Source organism: Pistacia vera, unplaced genomic scaffold (assembly GCF_008641045.1).
Source record: "Pistacia vera cultivar Batoury unplaced genomic scaffold, PisVer_v2 Contig277, whole genome shotgun sequence".
Lineage (NCBI taxonomy): Eukaryota > Viridiplantae > Streptophyta > Magnoliopsida > Sapindales > Anacardiaceae > Pistacia > Pistacia vera.
Window position 1 is genome coordinate 408992 of NW_022196087.1, and position 14104 is coordinate 423095.

A 14104-nucleotide genomic window follows, 5' to 3' on the forward strand; every position below is an offset into this window, starting at 1 on the left:
AAATTATTCAAGGATTTGAATTTCGTAACTGATCCAAGCCTACGTGAATTTTTCAAAATGAGCAATCAAGAATTATGCAAAAAATAGCTCAACAACAAGGTCAATAATCTCAAAATAACTTCAGTTTTTTCCAATATTTTGATGATCTTACAGAATCCGGAACTAATCTACCGAAATACTAAATTGTTATTTTAGTTTATATTGTATTTTCTTTTAATTTGAGTGTTAATTTTTATTTTGAGTTATTGTAGTTTAATATTTGCATTGAATAAAGTTTTGTTTTTAATTTTTCATTATTTTTTTAATTATATCATTATTCTAAATAATAATCAAATTAACTTAAATATAAATAAAAAAATTTAAATAAAAACAAAATTTACTGAATGAACAATGCCACGCCAATTTGGTGTGAATGAACAATGTTGCACCAAATTTGGCGTGGCACTGTAGCGGGGCACCAATTTGGTGCAGCAAATGGCGCTGGGTTGGAGTTGAAATTTGCATTATTTTAGTGTTTTTACACCAAAATAACGTAGGGTTGGAGATGCCCTAAGTGAAGAGTATCACGCCAAATTTGGTGTGACACTGTTTAAACAATATACAAATATATTTTTTATTTTTTTATTTGTATTTATGTTAATTTGATTATTATTTATATTAATATTTATAATAATAAATTCATAATAATTATAAAAATTAAAAACAAAACTTTATTTAATGCAAATATTAAACTACAATAACTCAAAATAAAAATTAACACTAATTTAAAAGCACTAAAATTAAAAAAAAATACAACATTAACTAAAATAATGAGTGAAATAAATTAATTGTTGATTATTACATAGAAAGAAAAAGAAAAAGAATATTCTAAGGAATATTCTTTTTGGTGTAATATTTGATGCAATGAGTTGGAGATGCAATAGTAAAATACACCAAAAATCACACAAATTTGGTGTGAAACTTGCACTAATTTGGTGTTTGTGGTTAGAGATGGTCTTAGAGATCTTGTATTCGAGTCATACAACGTGTTCATCTATCACATTTATGATTTACTTGATCCATTAAAATTGTAGGGTATTTAATAGATTTCGAAGATTAATTGAGTTGCGTGCAAACCAACCCAGACACCCTGATTATTAAAAAAATATATGACTCAAATTCTCATCTTACATAACAATGGTTAAGATTCTTCTTTTAGCGATTAATTAAAAAATTTGTACCAAAATTTTTAATTTTAAATATTTTTACATATATATTAATAACTTCTTAAAATGACTATAAACATTCAAGTTTAATTTGTTTAACTCTAAAAAACAATTATGATATTGTCTTTTATACAAATTATAGAAACATCTCAATGAAAGAGAGAGGAGAGAGTAATGCTTGCCTGTGGAGGACCATTCTCATCAGATTCAAGCCGGTATTCATGCATTATCCAATCAGTTTTCCATTGGGGGCTCTTCCTTTGTAGAATACAAGGGTTTTCCTCATTCCAATACGTTTTAATTTATCATAGACAGCCTTATCACGTCCCGTGCTCCAGACCGGCCATGGTAGCTCTATTAGTCCGAGTCCCCGTTGGATACTTCTTATCCTTGTGGACTAAAAAAGTACCCATCTTCTGCTTATATCCGATCCGGCATCTCTCTGTCAACATCTACAGATCTTATACATATATGTGTTCAAAGAGAATAGACATTCAGGTTTCTTGTATACACAACTGCCAATATAAGCAAGAGGTTTCTCATCTAAAATATATAAAGTAATTAAGATCATGTAAATCCTGAAATCAAGCTTTGATGAAGCTACCAGACCTAGGAGAGACTCATAAATTTAGGAAACAACTCTGAAACATCAACTGCAGGCATAAATATAAATCAGATTTAATCGAGATTATGCGTACTAGGGTTGTAAAATATACGCATAATGTACACTCAATATCGTTGGCCACTGCATGTTATAATACCGATGTATCCTATCCAACAAAACCCTACAATTCAACTACTCAACCGATCGAGTTAAGATAGGATGAGAACCCTAAAAAAAAAAGTGAAAGCAAAGTAAAGTAAGAATACCTTGGAGATCCCATGGTTCTATTCTGTAGAGAACGATATCTCTGTAACATCAAGATCGATCTTCTGGGATGCAACCTTCTTTCTGAGATAATAACCAACAAGCTCCTCATCGCGGATGGAAACGGTCCGGTGGGATATGACTCCATTGACTCCATCTATCAATTGGTGCTGCATTAAATTCAACACTAAATTAATACTACCACCACCATTTACTTCATCATCTTTAAATCATAACCAATGTGAAGTTATAAAGAGAGAAGAGAAACCCAAAACCAGAGAACCAAAAGTTAAAAAGGCAAGCTAAAATGTAAAAAAAAAAAAAAAAAAAATTCTAGGAAGAAATAATGAACTTTCCAAATAAAGAGTGACAAGTGTTATCAGGTAATTATCAGCCCATTTGGTGGTGAGCAACACTCAACAATATTCAATTCATCTCTGAAAGAAAAATAAGGCGCGTGTTACAAACACAAAAGAGGAAGAGGCAAAAAGGAAAGAAAACCAAATGATGAGAGTTTGTTTTGGTAAAACCAGGGAAGTTGGAACTTAATTGGCTGTGTTTGTGAAGGTCTCTAGAAACGGACAGTAGAGGTTTGTGCTAATGATGTTGTCTTCTGTTGGTGAATGGTAGGAAGATGCACCAAGAACGGGGTTTCCACTCAAATGCTATAATTATTAGAAAAAAATAATCAATAACTTTTTATTAATCACTGTACATACCCAGGATTAGGAAGGAAGAATTAAAAGGTTAAACAAACAAAACTTACTTTTTAGATAATAAAATATAACCCTGACTGTTGGAATTTGAGTTAATAAATGCTTGTTTTATATATTATGGTACAGAGTTGCATTGTAAAATGTAGAGGATGGAGGATGACGTTATCACAATTTAGCACGCGTTTCTTGAAAAGAAAAGGTTGAGCCAAAAAGAGGACACCGTTCTAATGGATCAAAGCCTGCCAAACAAGGAAAATTAAAAGACAAAAAGGAAAGAAAAAGAAAAGAAAAGAAAAGCACTACTCTTAAGCTCCTGCATAGCCTGTGTTCGTTGTTGAAACGGGCTCTGACCCTTTTGTCTGTCTGTCGAGAATTTCCATGGCACATCAACCAGACCTTTTTTGGTTCAGAGACTTTGAGAAAATGCTCAACCATAGAGAAATTATTTAGGCTCTTTTCCCCTTAAGAGTTAAACCATAAAAAAGACCTCAAACCATCACAAATTGGGTAGGGTTATCATGTCAAGAGGTTTGGTGTTTGAAAGAAAAGGTCAAGGTTGGGTGAGGTTAATGTCAAGATGTACTTGTTTTTACTTGAGAGGGAGATGGAAGAATGTTCAACAGTCAAATACTAACTAGTTTTCTGGAGGCCCAAACAGGAAAAATTTAAGAATGAAAACCTCAATTAAAGAAGAAGGGAATAAAGTTGAGACTTGCGCTTGGTTTATAACAATCTTTTACAACTCTCAGTCTTCATTAGGTAGCTTCTTTGACTTAACAAAATAATGTAAAACTAGACAGGATTATGACATAAAATTGAAATATAGGTAAGCGATGTGCTCCTTAGTGGAGAGAGAAATTATTCGAAAAGAAAGCTGAAATAAAGGTGACAGCTGCTGAATACTTCTCATTCCAACAAAACAACAACAACAACCAAGCCTAGCCTCATATTTTGAAAAAAAAAAAACATAAATAGTCAAAATGTGGATAAAGACAAGCATGCCCAGCAGGAGCCACGGTTGCACAGCGCATGCTAGACAACCCAATGGCCCACCCAGCCCACACCAAGATGCTTCAAATGCCATGCTGACCAACCATTCTCAATTTTTCTCATTTCTATTACATTACTTTCATCCATCATATTTTACGCTTTGTTTTCTTTCTCAAAGTGACTTAAAAGTCCAGCACTTTTCTTTACAATATTTGTTGTAATGAAGACAGACAGGAATTTGACCATTTTGTATTATCTATGCTATAAATGATAATTCTGATCACCACCAATATAGCTCGAGCTAGCTAATTGGCATGCGAGAGAAAGCATTCTACGTCTATGCACGACTAGCTTAACAAAGTCTCTTGCAACTTTTGAATTTTCCCAGTAATGGTTTACTTTGATCGATCAGTATTAACTTTTTTCTTATATTTTCAACAGCTTTAGTAGTTGAAGTGATCCTGGTAAAGAACTTGTCTTTTTTACTATAATATATAATACGTTTTTTGGTTTTGGACCAACAACCATGTATTCACCTTCAATATTCCCTCAAATATTTAATTGTGCGAGAAAAAAGGCGCCCATAGCCATAATACTTGAATATCCGAGTATAGAAGACGACGTTTTTGTTCAAATATCGTTTGACAGAATGTACTGCCATGGTTATATGAGACTCAAGCTAGCTTGCCTTTGCAATAGAGATCAAGTCAGAGTATTTAACCGATGATTTTAAGCTCTTTCAGGAGTTCGATGGTTTCAATCTTAATTGAATAGCCACACATGTGACATGACGCGAAAAAGAAAAAAGTTGTATTTGGGGGACTAGTGCGCCTTGAAGATATGAAGACACAGAACCAGAAAACATTATAGCTTTCAAAAGTTAAAAATGATGATCGTTATTACTTTAACTTATATATTCAGCCTTAATCTTAAGTAACAAGCCAACTAGTCAAGTTACATGCATGAATTCTTTTGCACTCTGTTGCTTAGTTTAGTGCAGGCAGCAGTTCTAGCTCTGTTAATGGAAACGATTATTATTTGCTATCTAATACATCATTCATGCATACAAAATAATATCTGCATTTCGAGAGAGAGAGAGGCAGAGTTTTTTTTCACTCATTCACCACCATAATTTTACAAAATATAGGATCATCAAACATTTATAGTACAGTACCAATAAAACCCTCTTTATCTCTCGCCCTTCATTAGTGAAATATTACGCATATTCCAACACCCAAGGTTTCAGCTGCTTCAATCAAAAGAATCCCTTTCACCTTGTTCCCCTCCCTTCTACCACTCTTGCAATAACAGCAACGCCATGTCCGAATTATCTTCTGCTCCGAAGCTTGACTCACCTTCACATCGGTCTTGATCTTGACTTAATTGTGATGCAACAAACTTGTCCAATGCCCTCCAATCAGTCACTTTCTTGTTAGAGTTGTTGTTCCCTTTGTTATGTTCTTCTTCTTCATTATTTTCTGATGTTAGGGATATTGAGCTTGGCCTATTTTGTATTGGCAGAGATGGGCTCTCTAGCTGAGGAAGCTGTAAATATAGGTCAGAGTGCATGAAACTCAAGTTGTCCCCTTCTAGCTCCTGCTTGCACATGAAATTCTGAGCAAGAAAACTTGGGGGTTGCCTTGAGATATATTCAATTGGATCAACCACTGAGCTGACCCCACTTGGTTCATCATAGTAGTAGCTAGAGTCCCACACTTCAATGCTCTTGGTTTGGCCATTGGTTCGTTTCTTGAATGCTCGGCAAACAACCCAGCCTTCTTCCTGCATGAACTTAAGATAATGTTTATAAGATAAAGACACGGGAACTTAATTTCCGTTCTATCCTTCAAGTTTTTTCTTTATTCATAACGGAGATTGAGGAGCTCAAAGTTTGTTGAGGGAAAAAAAAATATTTGTTTTCAATTTAATATTTTTTTCTTCTGTAAGTTTTGTTTCTGTTGTGATAATGATAGATACAAACTTAGAAGAAAACTGGAGTTTTGCTTTTGACAAACTGAATGAGGACAGAAAGACCATGCTCAAAAAGGAATTGGAAGAAAGCTATGAAAGTGCTATAGAGTTACTATTAACTTTTTTGACCTTAGAGCACGGAGCTCATCTTTCTGGAAAGCATTACAAGGAGATGGTACCGTAGATATTGATATATGTATGGAAAGCAAAAGGGGGGTATCGTTTTCTTATAAGTAAAAAATAAAAACCTTTTTATGTGAGGTCATGGCTAGCTAAGAAGTTATCAGGGACGTACTTATATTTTAATCCACTGGAAAGAAAGAGTTACTGTACAACTTTTGTACAAAAACTGATAGTAATGGATTCCAAACCCTCCTTTAATTGGACACGAACGAATGAAAAAGACAGATCCACATATTATTAGGCAAGAAGCACTGTTGATAACCACTAAGCATGTGGAAGACCATGAAGAAAAAATTTTGTCGTTTTAATAATATAACATCTCAACTGAAAGAGAGAGGAGAGAGTTAATGCTTGCCTGTGGAGGACCATTCTCATCAGATTCAAGCCGGTATTCATGCATTATCCAATCAGTTTTCTGTCCATTGGGGGCTCTTCCTTTGTAGAATACAAGGGTTTTCCTCATTCCAATCAGTTTTAATTTATCATAGACAGCCTTATCACGTCCCGTTGCCTTCCAGAATCCGGCCATGGTAGCTCTATTAGTCCTTGTCCCCGTTGGATACTTCTTATCCTTGTGACTAAAAAAGTACCACTCGTTCTGCTCTTCATATCCGATCCGGCATCTCTCTGTTCAACATCATACAGATCTTATACATATATGTGTTCAAAAGAGAATAGACATTCAGGTTTCTTGTTATACACAACTGCCATATATAAGTTCATGAGGTTTCTCATACTAAAATATATAAAGTTATATTAAGATCATGTAAATCCTGAAATCAAGCTTTGATAGCAAGCTAACCAGACCTAGGAGAGACTCATTAAATTTAAGGAAACAACTCTGAACAATCAACTGCAGGCATAAATATAAATCAGATTTAATCGAGAGTTATGCGTACTAGGGTTGTAAAATATACGCATATAATGTACACTCAATATCGTTGGCACTTGCATGTTAATAATACCGATGTATCCTATCCAACAAAAAACCCTACAATTCAACTACTCAACCGATCGAGTTAATGATAGGATGAGAACCCTAAAAAAAGGAAAGCAAGTAAATAAGAATACCTTGGAGATCCCATGGTTCTATTCTGTAGAGATCGATATCTCTGATACATCAAGATCGATCTTCTGGGATGCAACCTTCTTTCTGAGATAATAACCAACAAGCTCCTCATCCGTCGGATGGAAACGGAATCCAGGTGGGACATATGACTCCATTGACTCCATCATATCAATTGGTGCTGCATTAAATTCAACACTAACATTAATACTACCACCACCATTTACTTCTCATCTTTAATCATAACCAATGTGAAGTTATAAAGAGAGAAGAGAACCCAAACCAGAGAACCAAAAAGTTAAAAAGGCAAAGCTAAAATGTAAAAAAAAAAAAAAAAAAAAACAAAAAAAAAAAAAAATTCAGGAAGAAATAATGAACTTTCCAAATAAGAGGTGACAAGTGTTATCAGGTATAATTATCAGCTCATTTGGTGGTGAGCAACACTCAGCAATATTTCAATTCATCTCTGAAAGAAAAAGCAGCGCTGTTACAAACACAAAAGAGGAAGAGGCAAAAAGAAAAGAAAACCAAATGATGAGAGTTTGTTTTGGTAAAAACCAGGGGAAGTTGGAACTTAATTAGGCTGTGTTCTGTGAAGGTCTCTAGAAACGGACAGTAGAGGTTTGTGCTAATGATGTGTCTTCTGTTGTGAATGGTAGGAATGATGCACCAAGAACGGGGTTTCCACTCAAATGCTATTAATTATTAGAAAAAACTAATCAATAACTTTTTATATTAATCACTGTCACATACCCAGGATTAGGAAGGAAGAATTAAAAGGTTAAACAAACAAAACTTACTTTTTAGATAATTAAATATTAACCCATCTGACCTGTTTGGAATTTGAGTTAATAAATGCTTGTTTTATATATCTATGGCTACAGAGTTAGCATTGTAAAATGTAGAGGATGGAGGATGACGTTATCACAATTTAGCACGCGTTTCTTGAAAGAAAAGGTTAGGAGCCAAAAGAGGAACACCGTTCTAATGGATCAAAGCCTGCCAAACAAGGAAAATTAAAAGACAAAAAGGAAAGAAAAAGAAAAAGAAAAGAAAAGCACTACTCTTAAGCCTCCTGCATAGCCTGTGTCTCGTTGTTGAAACGGGCTCTGACCCTTTTGTCTGTCTGTCGAGAATTTCCATGGCACATCAACCAGACCTTTTTTGGTTTTCAGAGACTTTGAGAAAATGCTCAACTCATAGAGAAATTATTAGGCTCTTTTCCCCTTAAGAGTTAAACCATAAAAAAGACCTCCAAACTCATCACAAATTGGGTAGGGTTATCATGTCAAGAGGTTTGTGTTTTGAAAGAAAAGTCAAGGTTGGGTGAGGTTATATGTCAAGATGTATACTTGTTTTTTACTTGAGAGAGAGAAGAATGTTCAACAGTCAAATTACTAACATAGTTTTCTGGAGGCCCAAACAGGAAAATTTTAAGAATGAAAACCTCAATTAAAAGAAGGGGAATAAAGTTGAGACTTGCCGCTTGGTTTATAACATCTTTTACCAAATCTCAGTCTTCATTAGGTAGCTTCTTTGACTTAACAAAATAATGTAAAAACTAGACAGGATTATGACATAAAATTGAAATATGGTAAGCGTGTGCTCCTTAGTGGAGAGAAGAAATTATTCGAAAAAGAAAGCTGATTAAAGGTGACAGCTGCTGAATACTTCTCATTCTCAACAACAACAACAACAACAACAAGCCTAGCCTCATATTGTTGAAAGCCTGAGAAAACTCATATTCACATTCATATAAACATTGAAAACCCTAGCCTTTTTGTAAGAGGAAAACTAATATGGTAATATGGCATATAGATATACATTATTGGGTTAAATTAGCTGAAAAAATGAGAATTTCTGTCATGCATGTCCTAACGAATTACCTGCAAGCAGTAGGAAACTCTGGTGTGTTAAGTCGTTGGAGACAGACAATGAAGAGAAGAAAACAAAGAGAATAAATGAGTGAGTAGTGAATAGAGAAGAAAACTCCGCTAACAAGTGAGAGATGAAGAGAAATAAAACACAGAGGGAGGACCGCTCGATTGCGCATGGGTATATGCCTGTCCCCATTGCTTACGTCATTCCCTAGCTTCTTGCATATTCACTTTTTTTAAATTATTCTTCTTCTCTTTATCTCTCAATTATTCGCGAGAAAGTTAAATTTCTTCTCACTATTCTCGTTCGATAATGTTGTCGTATCGTATGTGTCACCAAATTCCTCTTTCAACTAATATACTAGAGAGTGTTAAGTAATTATTTGTAGTCACCAAATTAGATCTCCAACCCATGCCAAAACATTAAAATAGTATAAAAAAATGCTCCCACGTTAAATACTACACAATTGATATAAGACCATCTTCAACCCATTGTACTAAATTGATGCAAGTTTCATTCCAAATTGATGTGATTTTTGGTGTAAAATATATTGCATCTCTAATTTATGCACTAAATATTACATCAAAAAGAATATTTTTTTTTTTATTGTAATAACCAACTATTAATATATTTCACTATTATTTTTGTATATATTATAAATATTGAGAATGATATTTATTAAATAATAATAACTTTGAAAATTATACTAATTTAATAAAATTAAGTATTTTATTTAATAAATCATTACATTTAATATAAAAAACATTACATCTAATATAAATGATACAAAAAAAAAAAAGCAACAACAACACAAAAGTAAATTTCATATTGATAGTAATTTAATTTTCCGAATTAGTATATTCTTCTCACAAATAATCAATTATGCATTTCGAAGAGCATAGTGAGCCTCTGTACTGATTAATGCATTTCAAAAAAATTTATGAATATGAGCCCTACGTGAGTTTTTCAAAAGAGCAATCAAGAATTATGCAAAAAATAGCTTAACAACAAGGTCAATGATCTCAAAATAACTTAGTTTTTTCAATATTTGATGATCTTACAAGATCCGGAACTAATATACCGAAATACTAAATTGTTATTTTAGTTTATGTTGTTTTTCTTTATTTGTGTTAATTTTTATTTTGGTTATTGTAGTTTATATTTGCATTGAATAAAGTTTTGTTTTTAATTTTTCATCATTTTTTCAATTATATCATATTATAATAATAATCAAATTAACTTAAATACAAATAAAAAAAATTTATTGAATGAACAATGTCACGCCAATTTGGTGTGAATGAACAATGTTGCACCAAATTTGGCATGGCACTATAGCGGGACACCAATTTGTGCAGCAAATGGCACTGGGTTGGAGTTGAAATTTCATTATTTTAGTGTCGTAGGGTTGGAGATGCCCTAAGTGAACATTCACGCCAAATTTGTTGACACTATTAAACAATATACAATATTTTTTTATTTGTATTTATGTTAATTGATTATTATTTATATTAATATTTATAATAACAAATTCATAATAATTATAAAAATTAAAAACAAAACTTTATTAATGCAAATATTAAACTATAATACTCAAAATAAATTAACACTAATTTAAAGCACTAAAATTAAAAAATACAACATTAACTAAATAATGAGTGAAATAAATTAATATGTTATTACATAGAAAGAAATGGGTTGGAGATGCAATGTAAAAATGTAAAATACACCAAAAGTCACACAAATTTGGTGTAAACTTGTACTATTGGTATTGTGGTTGGAGATGGTCTTAGATATCTTGTATTCGAGTCTACAACGTGTTCATCTATCACATTTATGATTTATTTATCCATTAGAATTGTGGGTATTCATAGATTTGGAGATTAATTAAGTTGCGTGCAAACCAACCCAGACACCCTGATTATTAAAAAAATATATGACTCAAAGGATTTGCCCCCCTCTCTTACATAACAATGGTTAAGATTCTTCTTTTAGCGATTAATTAAAAAATTTGTCCCAAAATTTTTATTTTTAAATATTTTGACATATATATTAATAACTTCTTAAAATGACTATAAACATTAAAGTTTAATTTGGTTAACTCTAAAAAACAATTATGATATTGTCTTTTATACAAATTATTCCACCTTTAATCAATCTCCTTAATCTTGTTTTCATGATTTTTCCAAGTTCTTAATAAATAGAATCAGTTTTATGCTTTGACATGAAGTCATACGCCAAATTTTTTGATATCATGTTGTGCGGTCAATCTATAGAGAGCGGATTCATGCTATATGTCCTTTCATTTTAGATTAACTTTATTTACAAATTTTTCATTATAGCAATATATAAGTTGACTTTTCATCCAAATTAAGGGATCTTTTTTTGGGACGCCTTGTTCATATTTTATGCAAGTCATACTTGTACATAAAAACACTCAAAAAGTAATACAAAAACAATGGACGTACGTAGGATTTGCGTCTAACATGATAACCACTCTAAAAATCTTTTGTTTGTACTCTTCATTCATTCATTGATCTCGCATCAAATCTCAAATTTCATACAAATTTCTTACATATATTTCATCACATATTCTACGTACTTCTCGTTGATGCAAATCACAACATTAACACATGTCTTCAACATTTTGATTCACCAATAGTTCAAAAGGTTGAGATATACAATAGTAAGCTCCCACAAAATGTAGAAAACATCTTGCTCTATTGAAAAACTAATGATATTTTGAACTCTAAGTGCTTTTGGAAATAAAATTAGTGAATTTAAGACTTCAACTCACATATCATCTTGTTGTCATTTATATGTACCTTTGTTGCCTTAGGCACTTTCTCTTATATTTTTGTGTAATGAGCAAAATTAGTTATAAATTTCTAGTAGAATCTAACATAATTGATAACCTAAAGTTACTTTAAATAATAATATTGAGAATTTTAACATGTGTTAGTAAGAAACATATTAAGCTTATAAAAGATTAGCTCAATGCACTAATCTCTTTAAATCCTGTGTTTGGTATCTCATAAGAGGCGTTTGGATCATATAACATTTTATTATAGGGATATATTATATTAACGGAAAGAAATATCACCTTGAAGATTACTGGGAATGTTTAGAAAATATGTTTGGTTGGTTCGAATAAATTGGTAAATAATATGTTTGGTTGGAAGAATAAATGGAGGGGTATGTTATATAGATTACTAAATAGCGTTTTTAAATATTAATATAATAGTATTTTTTATTATTATTATTTTTTGAATCATTTCTTTTAATCCCCTATATTTGAAATTTTATTAAAGCACCCCCACCCACCCTAAGCCACTGTCGGCAGCCAGTTACCATCGCCAACCACCGTCGGCAGTCGACGCAATGGCACAAGACTGACTGTATATGGTCAACCGTGCACCGACAATGCCAGAAATGGCTATGGATCACAAATCTGTGGTCGAAAAACAGCTAGATCTATGGTCATTTCACGGCCAAAGATATGACCGTGAAATGTCACGACTACATCTTTGGCCGTGAAACGGCCATAGATATGGCCATGAAATGTCACAACCATATCTTTGGCCGTAAAATTTCACGGCCACATCTTTGGCCGTGAAACAGCCATAGAAACGCCAGATCTGGCCATTTTCGGCCATGGATCTATGATCCATGGCCGAAAAAAGGCCTTATCGGTGCACGACCAGCCAGATGTCGCTGGTCGTGCACCATTACAACGACTGATGCCGATTGTCGGTGGTGGTTGGGGTATTATTTTAACTTTTAAACTTTTTTGTGGCTGGGGTGTTTTAGCTAATTTCTCAAATGTAAGGGGGGCTGGGCTAATTATTATTTGGTAGACATTTGAAGGCAATTGTATCCGAAACAGTTTTTAAGTAAGGGCAAAATGGGAAGATAAATTATATTACCCCGGTAATGTTTTAATAACACCCCCTAATAAGGTAATAAGATTACCCTCCACATTATCAACAGTAACCACTATTTACAATAAAAGATTACCGTCATATTTTATTACTTGCAAGCCAAGCATAGGAATCTTGCAAAATAAACAAATATTACCCCTATTATCTTATTTACCTCTGATCCAAACAACCCCATAGTATTATTTCAATCAACAGACTATCTTCAATAAGTCCCTGTCCACCATAATATACGTTTCTAGAGGAAGGCATTGGGTCAAGATAGTGGAAGCATTGCATTTTGTAATTAACTTGTTTTGATTTTGTGTTTTAATTATACTAGGATTTAAGTTTATTGAATAATTAATATTTTAAAATAATTACATGTTGTGTGCGATTTTGCCATTAAGCTCGGAGAAGTTAGAAGCCCAAGAGAATATAGTTCAACCTATAATCAGTTCGACTCAACATTGGTCCGACCCAATATAAGCTCGTCGAGAGGGATAGCTTGACCCAGCACAAGCTAGTCGTGACCGGCCCTAACAGTTGTTCGACAAACCAGGGATAAGCTCAAATATCAGATATTTCGGAAAGGATAAGATTAACACTAGTGGCAACGCGATGTTAGTGTCCAATCACGAAAACATCAGAATTGCAATTTGAATTTGATTACAATCCCGATATTCTCTCTTTTTCCTTTATCTCAAACTTATATAAATACCCTCTCCAATTATGAGAAAGGGGTTAACCATTTTTACTTTTCAATTGATATACATTGTAAGCTCTCACAACAATAAGATAACAGGAGACGTAGGCTCAAGTTCTAACTTGTTGAACCACTTTAAACAAAAAATTGTGTTCTTTGCATTATTACACATATTTACATTCAATTGTTGGCGTTTATCATACATCACACACACATCAATTCTGATTCTATCAAGGTAAATCAGTTTTCTCATATTAGTGCGAATTTCGTATCAACATTGCAAATATTTAATAATTAATTAATTTTTATCTAAATTATTTTACTGTGAGATTTAAATTTATTTGTATACATAACAAATATTTTTGGTAGATGTGTATAAACTGAGCCTGTCGGAATGTAACGACATTTACGCTTCTCAGAAATTATCGTTAAAATAACACGAGATTCTGGTAACTTTTCGCTTTCAAACTTTCTCACACACATGCCACGGTGTCCGGTTCTTACACTGAGCTCTTTTCCAAGCGGCTCCCGGCGGCCGGCTCACATGGCTTCACATACGGCTTTTCTTTCAGCTGTTCATTCCAATTTAAGAAGAAGCCGTCCTTTC

At 33.0% G+C, this 14104-nt stretch overlaps 2 pseudogenes; both read right to left on the reverse strand.

The window, feature by feature from the left end:
* Window positions 1-1354: 1354 nt before the first annotated feature.
* Window positions 1355-3929, reverse strand: LOC116133920 (annotated as a pseudogene).
* A 1072-nt stretch (window positions 3930-5001) lies between these two features.
* On the reverse strand, window positions 5002-8187 carry LOC116133941 (annotated as a pseudogene).
* Window positions 8188-14104: the final 5917 nt, after the last annotated feature.